The sequence below is a fragment of the Pocillopora verrucosa genome, chromosome 3 (assembly GCF_036669915.1).
Source record: "Pocillopora verrucosa isolate sample1 chromosome 3, ASM3666991v2, whole genome shotgun sequence".
In the NCBI taxonomy this organism is placed as follows: domain Eukaryota; kingdom Metazoa; phylum Cnidaria; class Anthozoa; order Scleractinia; family Pocilloporidae; genus Pocillopora; species Pocillopora verrucosa.
In genome coordinates, this window is record NC_089314.1 from 27,784,070 (window position 1) to 27,796,025 (window position 11,956).

At 37.5% G+C, this 11,956-nt stretch overlaps 1 protein-coding gene and 1 long non-coding RNA gene across 3 annotated transcripts in view; both read left to right on the forward strand.

Moving 5' to 3' along the window:
• Positions 1 to 657: 657 nt before the first annotated feature.
• On the forward strand, positions 658 to 4,304 carry LOC136279486 (uncharacterized). 2 transcript variants are annotated; one of them, XR_010716899.1, is made up of 4 exons: positions 658 to 868; positions 1,426 to 1,608; positions 2,769 to 2,931; positions 4,118 to 4,304. It is a non-coding gene; the product is annotated as an uncharacterized lncRNA (long non-coding RNA). The 2 variants fall into 2 exon arrangements; XR_010716898.1 differs by having other exon boundaries at positions 673 to 868; positions 2,769 to 2,916; positions 4,118 to 4,300.
• A 1,135-nt stretch (positions 4,305 to 5,439) lies between these two features.
• Positions 5,440 to 11,956, forward strand: part of LOC131798889 (origin recognition complex subunit 6) — a 31,502-nt gene continuing 24,985 nt past the window's right edge. Inside the window, exon 1 of the mRNA XM_066163355.1 lies at positions 5,440 to 5,568. The gene's annotated coding sequence lies outside the window, so the exon portion shown is untranslated. The remainder of the gene's footprint in view (positions 5,569 to 11,956) is intronic.

Here is an 11,956-nt window from a genome sequence, read left to right on the forward strand (position 1 = left end):
GAAAGGGTTAATTGGTAAGCAGTGTTATTGTTGAAAGAAAAACATCTCTTACAATGGAAAAATATTTACAAAGTGTTTCGACTCAAACGATATGAATTTGTACTGAAAGTAAAGTGATTTTCAACACAATAAAAAAAAGTATTTCGTCGTATTTGTCGATGTGTATGTGTTAATACTCTCTGGAAATTAAAAAAAGCGAAATGGGAAATCGTTGATAGAATACTGAGAGTAGAAAACTGACAGTTTGTAACGGATTCTGTTTGCGTAGAAACGCCTCTCTACCAGGGAAGTCAGGCGATTTGACTTGCTCGATCGAGGAAAACAAAAGTTAGGCAGATATAGCCGAAATCTAGACTTTTACTGCAACATTTTGTTGAAAAACTTCAATTTAAAGCGTTTTCCTTCTTAAATCAAATTGCTACAAGTGAAAAATTCATGAATGACAACTACGTTGCGCTCGAATGCATGTCTAGGTAAACATCTTTCACGCAAAATTTCCAGACCTTTTTGTTGTAAAACCTGTTATTTTATTAGTCATAGTATAATTTTAAGAGGCTTTAAAAATAACTCAGTGCGATAGGGTTAAAAATTATTTTAGTGAAACTGTACCTGTTGCGAGAAGTTTCTGTGCTAACCTATGTTTAGGGAAGGCACGTATGTTTGGATACAAATACGTCACAATGTCACTATCCTGATATTTTTAAAACTCTTCGAGATTTTGCGAACTATTTCTGATTTTGCATAGTATTAGTAGGAACTCCGAGCCGGCATTCGGCAGAATGTACACGCGGAGAGACTGATTTGCAAGAATTTGCAATGCGCGAGTCGCCCGGAGAACGTGAGAGGTAGGAATCTCAAAGGCCATACGGTATGTGGACCTACGTGTACATGATCTTGAAATCGAACCCTGGGATAAGGGGAATTTTTTGACTCATATTAGCACGATTTGTCATCAGAGGTGTGGTATCACGTAGACGATGTTATTTTAAGGAGGGAGATGTATGAAAACGTGGTTTATTAGCGACTTCAAAACAAACTTCTCCAGTGATATTTGCATCAGTAACGCTGATCTGCAACAAGCAAACATGACTACCCATGGGTTACAGGAAGGAGGGGGAAATAGTTTTTCAGGTATCGGTTAAAACTTTGTTAACAATTAAATTTACTTAAAAATTGATCGAAATCGTTTTTGACGAGGTCAAAATTCAAATCTTTATAGATTAGCAAAATAATAATTAGACGCTGGTATAAATTGCAGTACTACTGTTGGTCAGCTAAACCATTTAATCTACTGTATCATGACTGGATGGTTATGTTCTCTTTGAAAAATAAAAATTATTCTTGCTAAATTGAAATTACGCAAGTCTTTTCAGCGAGGAGCGTAAAATCAGTCATTTTTCTCACCATTATTGCACGGGACTACAGGAAAGCCTTGAATTGTGGGGTCACTTACACAGGAACATTAGCCCAAGTTAACAAGAAAATGATTTTAACATCTGTCGAAGTTTAGCTCTCTGGTGACACAGGTCTCTTACTGGCTTCAACTCCACAAGAACTGAAGGAAGGGTGAAATCAATGCTTCTGGTAAACTCCTTTCAGGAACTTGAGGTGAGATTTTTTATTCGAGAGAGTTTGACGGCTCTTACTGAACGAACGTACAAAAATACTTGTATAAATTTGATAGAATCTTGACTTCAGAAAGTTTGACACCAAACCACAGCCTCTAAGCTAACTTGAAATGAGGAATACATACCTGTTTCATTGTAAAGTGAGAACTACCCGGCAAAATTTTGTTTTAAAATTCGTGTATTTTAACTATGTGGTCTTAACAGTGAACAGCCTGCACCCCTCTGGTTGTTTCGTTGGAGTCGACCAGATCGTTGTTCATATTTAAAAGGGTTATCCTGGTTTTAAAATACTGGGTAAGTTTGATTTTGAGGAGCGATAATTTGCTCTGAATAATTCATGCATGCACAAAGAGTAAGGTGCATCAAAGGATCTTTCATTTACCTTTCTCCTTAAGCTAAAAATTAAGCTTCGACTTCAAGTTATTTTTTCAATTAAGACTGTCGAGTAAAAAAAATGACGGTTGTGTGAGTTAATTTTTTTTAATCCGCTTTGGAATACTCTTTATTATGGGTTTCTTCGTAGCTCAAATCTAAGGTGTGTCGCGAACTATATTTAGATAGGTTTGAGTGTTTATGAAGCTCTTGCTAGATATAATTTTACGTTTATCAGATTTTGAATTGTCGTAGTTGCCGCACAATGTAATTGCGCGACAGATTCTGGAAAAAATTTCTCTTTTTCTCATATATGTCTTTGTTTGCTTGTGCGAGAGTCACCGTTATCGTCTCAGTGAGCAAGTTGTGCTCTCTTCGATGAGATCTTTAAACTGTCTATGCTGTTAGCGAGTGAGCACATACGTTTGCCGGCAAAAATTACTGTAAGTCCGATTGAGACCCGAAAGTGCAACAGCTGCTTTTAATTTTGTGAAAGAATGTCCTGAACTGAACGATTTTAAATGAGACATTAGGAAATCTCTTTAGCAAGATCGGAATTACACTGAACACGTTGCACGAAACGAGCAAAATAAAGTCAACTGTATTCTGCAAGTTTAGCAGAACGTTTTCAAATTTTCTTTGTCGATTTTGCTTTCATGGAGCATTCGATTGTTGTATCCGGAGTTTTTTTGTTACCTATGTGCTGTGTGTGCATAAGTGTCTCATTTATTCAGATAACTGATCAGCCTTGAACTGTCTCTCTCCTAGTAATGACCACTCAAGCACTTAAAAGCGTTCGCTACGAGCTGCCTCAAAGCATGCACGATGAGATGTTGGTAACAGATCAGTCTTAAGAGGGACCGGGCTACGAATGGTCAAAATTCAGCGAGGCCTTATGCACTGGGAAGAACGACAGGTTTGTGAGACTGCGGTATGTTTGGATGCTTTACACGATTTTGCTCTGGTATATGAGTTCCGTGCGGCTAGTATATGTAGGCAATTCTTTCTCCTGTCGATCGGAATTTTAGTATACTTTTCTACCCGGAAACTTTTCTGCGTTAACGCTCCCAAGTCGCATAAATGATACTTACCCAGCGAGTAAAGTGACTTCTTTCCCCTCGACCGTACTAGAACAATCTTTGTCTTGTTCAGCCTACACGTTGACTGCGGCAGCCGGCCATACACGCTGTAACAACAATATGACGCAGACGCAGTATGCTCCCGGGGCTAATTGGTGCTATTCATTTGTAAAATGAAGGGGTTTTTTAATCCACCTTATCAAACATTTGATATCACGTAGGGTATTTTCAAGGTGATGAATAAATTGCTTGCAATGAAAAAATAAAATTGTAGGTAAATAGTAAAGTTAGCTTTTACAGCTTTGGTAAACATTAAAACTTGAGGTCTCTTACGCTAATACAAACAGAACACGAGGGACACTTCAAAATTCGTCGAGTTAAATAAGAAGACTGATTTTAAAGAACAACACCATACAATAATTAGCGTGAGTCCTGATAACTGCATAAAAGATTCACGGTCTAGTTTGCATCATTTTTTTCCGTGAGTTACTAAACTATTTCCTTTTGTGATAATTGCAAACAATCAGGATTTCTGAAGCTGCCGCCTAAAAATTCAAACTGAACCTTCAGACAAACCTGCTTTTACGATGGTACTCACTATTTAACAAAAGCTCATTTCCCAAATCTATTTTATATAAATCTATGTGGACCACTCATGCAGTTCAAGGGAAGATTTTTTGGGATCTTAAACTCAAGGAAAACGGGTTTTACGCAGCAGAATTGGGAATGAAGCAAATGACCTTGGCGAGGTTATAAATATCGTAAGATTGACTGATTGATTGTTTGATTGTCGATAAAACGGATCAGTTCCGGGTAAAAAAAGTCAATAAATATATTTGAAAATTAACTTTGGATAAGCTGAGGTAAACGTCTTTGAAACTCACTTCTAAGAGCACTATTTTCAAACAATTCGGCTCAGAAATCCATCACGGGTGTAATAAAATTTCATTATAACACTAAAAACGGTAGAAAAGCAATGCCACGCGAAGATACCAGTTGAATTCTTAACAGCTTTTGCTGAAATATTTTCCATAATAGTTTTTCGTACAGCATTTGGGAAGTTACTGTAGCTCAAACAAGAGAGAACGAAGAAAGAACTCGAAATCTTCCGAAGAACATTTTACGAAGGCCTCAACCTGCCCTCTTGTGATGAGTCACAACACAAATACAAACTTCCAAAGTCGCTATGGAAGAAGTTAGTAGTGAGAAATTTTATCAAAGTTTTTACACAGGAGTTTCAATAAAGCCAGGTAAGGCGGTCTACCACCGCCTGTAAGACCTATTACCGCCATCTGTTTACTACTCGGTATGCGAGAAGGCTCCGGTGTTTGCATTTCGCCTTAAGGCCCCTTTCTGGGCACAGCTCCCCCGCTACACTATCGGCAACCGCTAACAGAAAAAGTTATTGAAACCCCTGTTTTACTATAAAACAGTCAGTGGAAAAGAAGGTTAGATTCTCAGAAAAAAAAAATGCCCTGTAAATATAGCTGCTGAAGAATATTTTTCACATACGTCAAATATTCATCAACTCAAATAATTTGAGTATAGCTGAGGTTATCACAATTTTTTGACGGTACATGCCCGCTGCTTGATTGTTAGAGATAAAGGAACCTTAGCCAAGGTATGAAGCTTAGAGATGAGTAGATAAAACAATGATGATGATAGAGAAACGTCATACAATATATGTGAAGGACTCACGGGTGATATCGTTGCTTCTGCAGAGAAAGACTTGTTATAAGACATGTTTCATAGCTGTTTTCTTTTTTCGATTTCATTCCGCTTTATGCATGAAAACTGACATCTAGAAGAAACTTGGTTGTAGAACATACCTGAGAATGATAATATTTGTCACTGTTTGTTAATTGAAGTTTAATGTGAAATAAGCTGGTGATGAGTTCCTGGAAGAGGGAGTCTTGAGGAGGTGAGACTATCTTTATTCTAGTTGGCTTTTAACTCGTTACTTAACACTCAGATGAAAATCATTTCTTAAGATTGTGTTATATTGTTTGCATTGCACCAGTTTTAGTGCATGCTTACTTTTTCAGCAACTTCTTTAAGTTTGTATTCCATCCATTGCTGGGTACCACATCAGTTTTGTCATACAACTTAGCACAAGAAGCTTACATCATTATTCAGGGTAGGCGACTGAGTAAAAAATGGATTTAAATTTGTTCTGTGGAAAAAAAAAACTGAAATTCTTTTACTTTTAGTGCAATGAAGTTTATAAATAATTTCACTGCAACTGCAAATCAGTTCTTGGCTGTTGCTCTCTTGAAAAAGTTAGTGATAAATGAAAGCAACCCCTGGGGAATCTCTGGTCAACTTGTCATGATAATTTCCTTAAAAAAACACCCTACTATGCCAGTGGTGCAAATCTTCCTTTTTCCTGCTAACACTGACTTGAAATTCTAATTTCTTCTTACGATGATCCAGGAGTGCAGACAGGACTTTTCAAAGCGGAGGGGGGTCCACACTGTGTCAAACAGAGGGTAATTATCTGTTTTCGCCATCTGAATAATACTGTTTGCTCAAACAAGGCTCACAAAGGAGGGGGGGGGGGTCACGGGCAATCCCCTGGCTACGCCCTTGAAGGTCTGATACGTAATTCCTTCCTTTTGAGCTGTTATGTATTGCAGTGTGAATCAGTTAAAAGAGTTAGAATTATATTCTAGTAAACAGCTTTTTAATGAAAAGTTGTCTATTCTCATTCACACTTTTCTTTAGAACGATATTTGTTTTGAAATTACGAGGAGAAGCTACATCTCAATCACGTAAGGGGTTCAAATGTTTAACGAAAGCCTATGCTCCCCCCCCAGGTCCTCACCCATTCAGTTTTGAAGATTCTGTTCGTCTCATCAGATATAGGTAAGATCTACTGCCTGAGTTAAAACAAACCATGACAGGAAGGAGTTAACCAGCTACTTTAAAGCTGCTCCACTAACACTGAAATATTATAAGGTGGCTCTTAAGCTCGCATCTGCTTTAATTTGTTGATTAGTGATTATAGTAGCGTTATTCTCTTACGTCAACACTGATCAAGAATTATATTAATAGTTTAACTTACTCGGTTCGCTTGCCTGCTCAAAGGCTATACTCCAAGTCATAAACTCTACAAAGTTAAAGAACGAAAAATTCCTTGGTTGTGGAGAGGAAACTAAGTACTAGCGTGTTTTTCACTCGAGGTTAGACTGAGACGCCAATGTTATTTTTGCCGCGAAAATTTCCATTGGGCAGAAACAAAATGTGAGAATGAAACGCAACGATCTTGGTCTAAGAGACTCGGAATAACAACTTTAGATGGTCTTGAAGAAAGCAGCTGAGCTGGAGTCGATTGATGAATGTTCGTGGTTGCTCTATGAATTTAACAAGTGTTTCTAAATCTGTATATCTGTCTCGAGATCGCAGCGAAATAATCAAAAGGTCCGATGATAGGGTACTGTAGACATTTACATTTTTTCTTATTCATTCTGCCACGACAAACACACATGGACAGTCACTTGACAACGAAGTGCAACTCATTTTTTTTTCCCCCTTCTATCAGTGTTATGTACGGCTGTATCGATACTGTTAGTTTATCTCATTGTCTTGTCCTCATAATTTCTGTGGAAAGCCTCTTGCATAAATTTTTGTCGATCTACAAAAACTGTTAATTATACAACATTAAACACTTGAACTGATCAAGATGATGTTTTGCCTGTGTTCAAATCCGATTCTCCTGTCCGGCTGAGGCGGTGGGGTTAGCTGGGGAAAAAGAGATGAGTTGTTTGTACTGTTTGTGGTAAAACCTGATAAGGGAATGTCAAGGACATGTGTACTCTGAGAGGGCGATACAGAAAAAATGTGACTGTTTACCTCTCAATGTATTTTGGAAACGTATACCTGCTATTAAATGATCCACATCTCTGAGTAAGATTTCTGCATAGCACCATACTATTCTATAACAAAAGCCAGTAGTCGGCTGTTCTTATCCAAAGGTAATCTGTTGTCTTTGCCATCATTGTTTATTGGGGTGATCAAGAAATGTAGGCATAATGAGGTTTTATGAAGCTGTGCATAAATCTTACTCTATGACATGAATTATAGCCAAAAATGAGGTCTGAGTTATCTGCCGAAGCCAAAGGAAAAAGGCAGATAACAGGACCACAAGGGTTGATTTTTCATATGATTTTCATCATGGCGAAAAAAAATTCCAGGATTATTCATTTTAACATCTTTAATCATGCAAATATTACACTACTCTCTAACAAGGGCCTAGAATTAGGCAGACTTTGCAACTTGGAATGCAAATGCAATATTACAACAGATGTGGGTTATCATGTTCAACTTCACATGCAGTTGCATATCAAATTAAATGCTCCTCATAGACCAATCAAGATTTTTCATGGTAAATCATATGTACCATAATTCAAGCTTGTCATGGCCATTATTACAGGACAGGATGAGTATGTGTGCTATGATGGATATGTAGTAAAGCAAGCTGTATTTCACTGTACTTCCTCCTAATTCAAAGGTCTGGTTGCTTTGATACAACGGTATTCCCCCCGTTATTAGAACCTAGAAATATGGATAAATATCTAACTAGCTCATTTTTCCAGTCCATATTGTATGTAATGGAAAATTGTTTTCTTCTATGATCTGAGGCCTGTATGCCTTTTATCTGGGTGGTATATGTATATGCCAGCGAAAACTTAGTTCATAACAACCAGTATGGAACTTGAAACAATGTTTAGTGACAGGGATGTACGTAGATAATGTGAAAATCCTCAACAATTTTTCAGTATAAGACTAAGGTTGCACGGTCTCACCCTTTTATTTTTGTTATAGAATGTTGCAATCTTCAGCTTCTGGAATGACTAAAGAACGCTTATCCTCCATGACTTTAAAACAATTGAGTGTCTGTTGGGAAAACAAAAGGAGTTTACTATTAAGATCTTGCTGTACAATTTGGTTGTATGGAGGCTTCCAGACCTGGCCACAGCAAGACACCAAAGGGTGGCCAGTATAATACCTAGCCCTTTACATACCATATATCAGTTTGTATACTCTCCATTACTGTTTTTTATACATTTCTTATTGTACATTTCAAGTATATTTTCTATTACTATCGAGAGCCTCATTGAATCTATGATCATTTCTGTTATTTCATGCCCTGAAGGTATTTCCCCTATTGTACCCTTGATATTGCAAATTGACACCTGTGAGAGGAAAGGCTGTCTTTTTGGGGGGACAACGGTTGTAAAAGGTTCAGATCTCTTAGCGAGGTCATAAGGTGTTATACAAAATGTTAGTTAAGGTGATATTTATTATAAAATTCTTCTGCTTGGAGACAAGAAAGGGGATTCTGATCACTAATCTGATGTCACCTCCCTTGTCACCCTCAAAAATTTTGCTGGCCTCTTGAAATTTAAAATGACATAAATCCTGTAGGGTTAGCTATTCAAAGTTTACCTAAGAAATAGATTTGCTAATTAACCCCTTTTACCACCAGGGGCCGAATTTCTCCTGACAATCTCAACAAATATTAGCCGACACTGTGTTGAGAATAGAGAAAAAAATAAATAGGGTATTATTAGTTGATCTTTATACCTAATTCTTAGGACCAATGTCATAAGAATTGTATAGCAGACAGTAAGGAGAATTACTGAATGAATGAAATCTTGGAAATTTAAGGATAAAAAAGGGTTAAGGAAGGTTTAATGGAAACTAAGAGAGAGAGGGAGAGAAAGTGAAGTGAGGGGATGGGTAGTTGGGGGATACCGTGTAGGGGGGAGGGGAAGAGGAGAAGATGAGGATAGGGGATACACGAAAAAGACAGAATAATCTGGTCTTTTTCGTTAGGAAAAAGGGAGATTTGGTGTGAAAAGGTGAGAGGTCTGTCCTGTGAAACAAATACAGGGTTCCCAGCTTTTCCAAACCTTTTGATGGTTCATGGGTGCATGAATTCTTTCATAGAAGTCTGTACTCTAACTGTACAATTTTTTCATGATTCTTTCATAATATCTGGAGTAGTTCATTGTAAGCTCAGTTTATTTGTAACGTTTCTTTGTTTCCTGTCCGTTCATTACCTCCCAAGCTTCTATTGTAATTGCAATATTTACGGTTTTTGTAGTACTGAAAGGCCAAGGTGGAAAAGAACCTGCAATTTCTATTACATAGTCTTACATTATCTTAGGTATAAACAGGAGTTTGTAAAAGAAGTAGAAGATAGAGTCACCCAATATTAATGCAACTGCACTTTATACAGCTTGCAGGTTAGTTTCAAACAGTTCGTTGTTGTTGTTTTTTTTCTGTCAACTTAAATATGTAATTCAAATCATAACTCTAATGGACTCTTGCCTTATAGTTTGTCTTCAGGTACCAAGAAAATCAAAATAGACAAGACAAAGTTATTGAGTGTTCTGGGGACCTGCAAAAGGTAAAACATTTGACAGTTTGTTCAAGAAGAGGCGGGAAAATACCAGACATGCTTGAAGCCAGATGAGTAGCAGTACAGTTGTATAATCAAGTGACAGTAGAGTGACATGCACATAAGTGAGTCGGACTAATCTCACTCACACATGCGGGTCTAAATCACCCATGCCACAAATAAATTGAGAGCCTGCGTAACTGCGACTGGTAACTGAAGAATTTGCTAACAAGTAAAGGGAATTCTTTTAACTTCCTGGATTGACTAAGACAGAATTGTTTCCCCACAAAATCCATTCATGGTCATAGTGGAAAAGTGATGAAAATAAAGGAAAACATCAATAAGGAGAGTGGTTAGTTGTCAACAATATATTTCTCCAACACTAATAAATTCTCCAAACAAATCATTTGTCAAAAAATTTCGTCATTTGCTAACCATTTGTTCGGACTCTCCACCTTTGGAGTCTCTTAACACCATTACATTCCTAAAAATTAGTATGATTATTCTTCACACTGTATCTGAAAACATTTCTAAGGGTGCAAACCAAAAGAGAATATGTTTAATACGCAAGAGCTTTTTGTTTGATGATCATCTCATGACAATAATGTTGTGATTCAGGGGTTGAAATTGTACAGTAGTGATTCCGTGCTCATCTGCGTATACAGTGGGCAAAAGGTGTTCGATTCTGCCTATCCTGTTGTTATCTAATCTAGCGAGAGGGGTGCAACACTGATTTCCTCTACTTGATTTTTACACCCAGAAGGGTTTAATTGTTTTTCTGAAGTGCCTGCCACCATCTTTCCCACTATCCAAATCCCCCCCACCCCATTGTAGCCGTCCCCCCTCTCACCTCAAAGGTTGGATAATTGAGTGAGAAGAGTTATGTCTTTTAACGTCTAGTCCATGGGCTCAAAACATTGTTTTTGAAGCTGCAGATCTGTACTTAAAGTGGCTTGGTTTTTGTTAAAGGTGTAGAACACTTATAGTACATAATTTCTTAGTAGAGACTGACGGAGACTTCTGTCTTTCCAGGTTCTTTCACCTTCCACCCCAGTAGGGAAACAAGCTCTTTATTTTTTCACATAAGTACCACGCCTTGACCAAACTTTAGGCTTGATGACAGTTAAAGAAAATACATAAAATACTGAAACCGCCTCTGTTCTTAGCTAAACTATCATAGTCAGTGCCCCATAGGCGACCAATGTATAGAGAATGCATGCTGGTGTTGCAGTGTGTAGGGTGAAAGATCTTGGCCTAGTTGTAAAGTCCTTTGACGGCTCATCAAAAGATTAATGCAAGAGAGCCTTTGCAGCTTGGTGAGGAGAGTATTAAAATAATTAAAGATCTACTTTTGATTTAAATGATGGCTTCCTCTAAGAAGAAATATGAAAATCTGTCTTCTGGTTCCTACTATGTTGTCTACGGAGATTATCGCTCAACTTCCTTAGAAATTATTATCTAATGGGCAAATCATTTTTAAGACTTTGTAAGAAATGAGAAAAAACAGATATAGAATTTGTAAGGGACTTTGCAAACAATAGGGGTGTCCAACCTGTGACATATGTAAGTCGAAGAAAAAAAGGGAGAACGACTGAAATTTTTGTATTTATCCTCTCATAACTTTTGATCTTGATCTAGATGAGAGTAAGAGGAAGATTCCAAAAGAGGGTAGGACTTCTGGACCAGAGTGACTGAAGTAGTTGAAGGTTAGTGTAATTCTTAGTTCAGGATCATAATCCAAAGTTCAAATGTGTGATACTGTATACATCTGGAATTATCATTTATGTCCTTATAAAAGCTTCCAAACACCCAAGAAAAAACACAGGTTAAAACGAGCTGTTGTATCTATGGTTTTCCTGCCTAGTATTTCTTTAATCTTATAAAAATTTTTTATACTAAACTAGTGAATTAAAAAAGTTAAAAGATGATGAAGTAGATATGGAGGGGCTAAGCCAGAGTGGAGAGCAAATTATGCACGGTGACAAAGTTGCGTGAAAAATAAATAATACCATAGCTTGATTTGAGTACTACTCAATTGCGAACGAGCACAAATATCCTGCCGATATTTACACGGTTATTCGGATTGTTTGTTATTTGTTCCTGTAAAAAGACCTGTTTGACAGGTTGGCAATCGCCCTGCGTGAGTGTTTAAAAGGAGAAGGAAAAAAAAAAGAATTCCTATAAAACAAGGCAGTTAAATAGTAAAAGACTTTTGAGACACTGTTGGTGCGTGGCATTGTAGAGTATTATTACTAAGTATTACTCTTTGTTTGTGTTCTGACTCCCCCTGCGGGAGGGTCCAAAATTACTGCACAGCAGTAAAAAATCTAGCTCGCCGCCGAGACTGCGCCCCCCCTGTTACCAAACTGGGGTATAATAACATTAGTGTATTTGTTTCGCCATATGGGACGTTCTTTTCCGTAGAGTCAATGGCGCTCATCCAAAATATCAAAGGAGGACGATGGAGATAC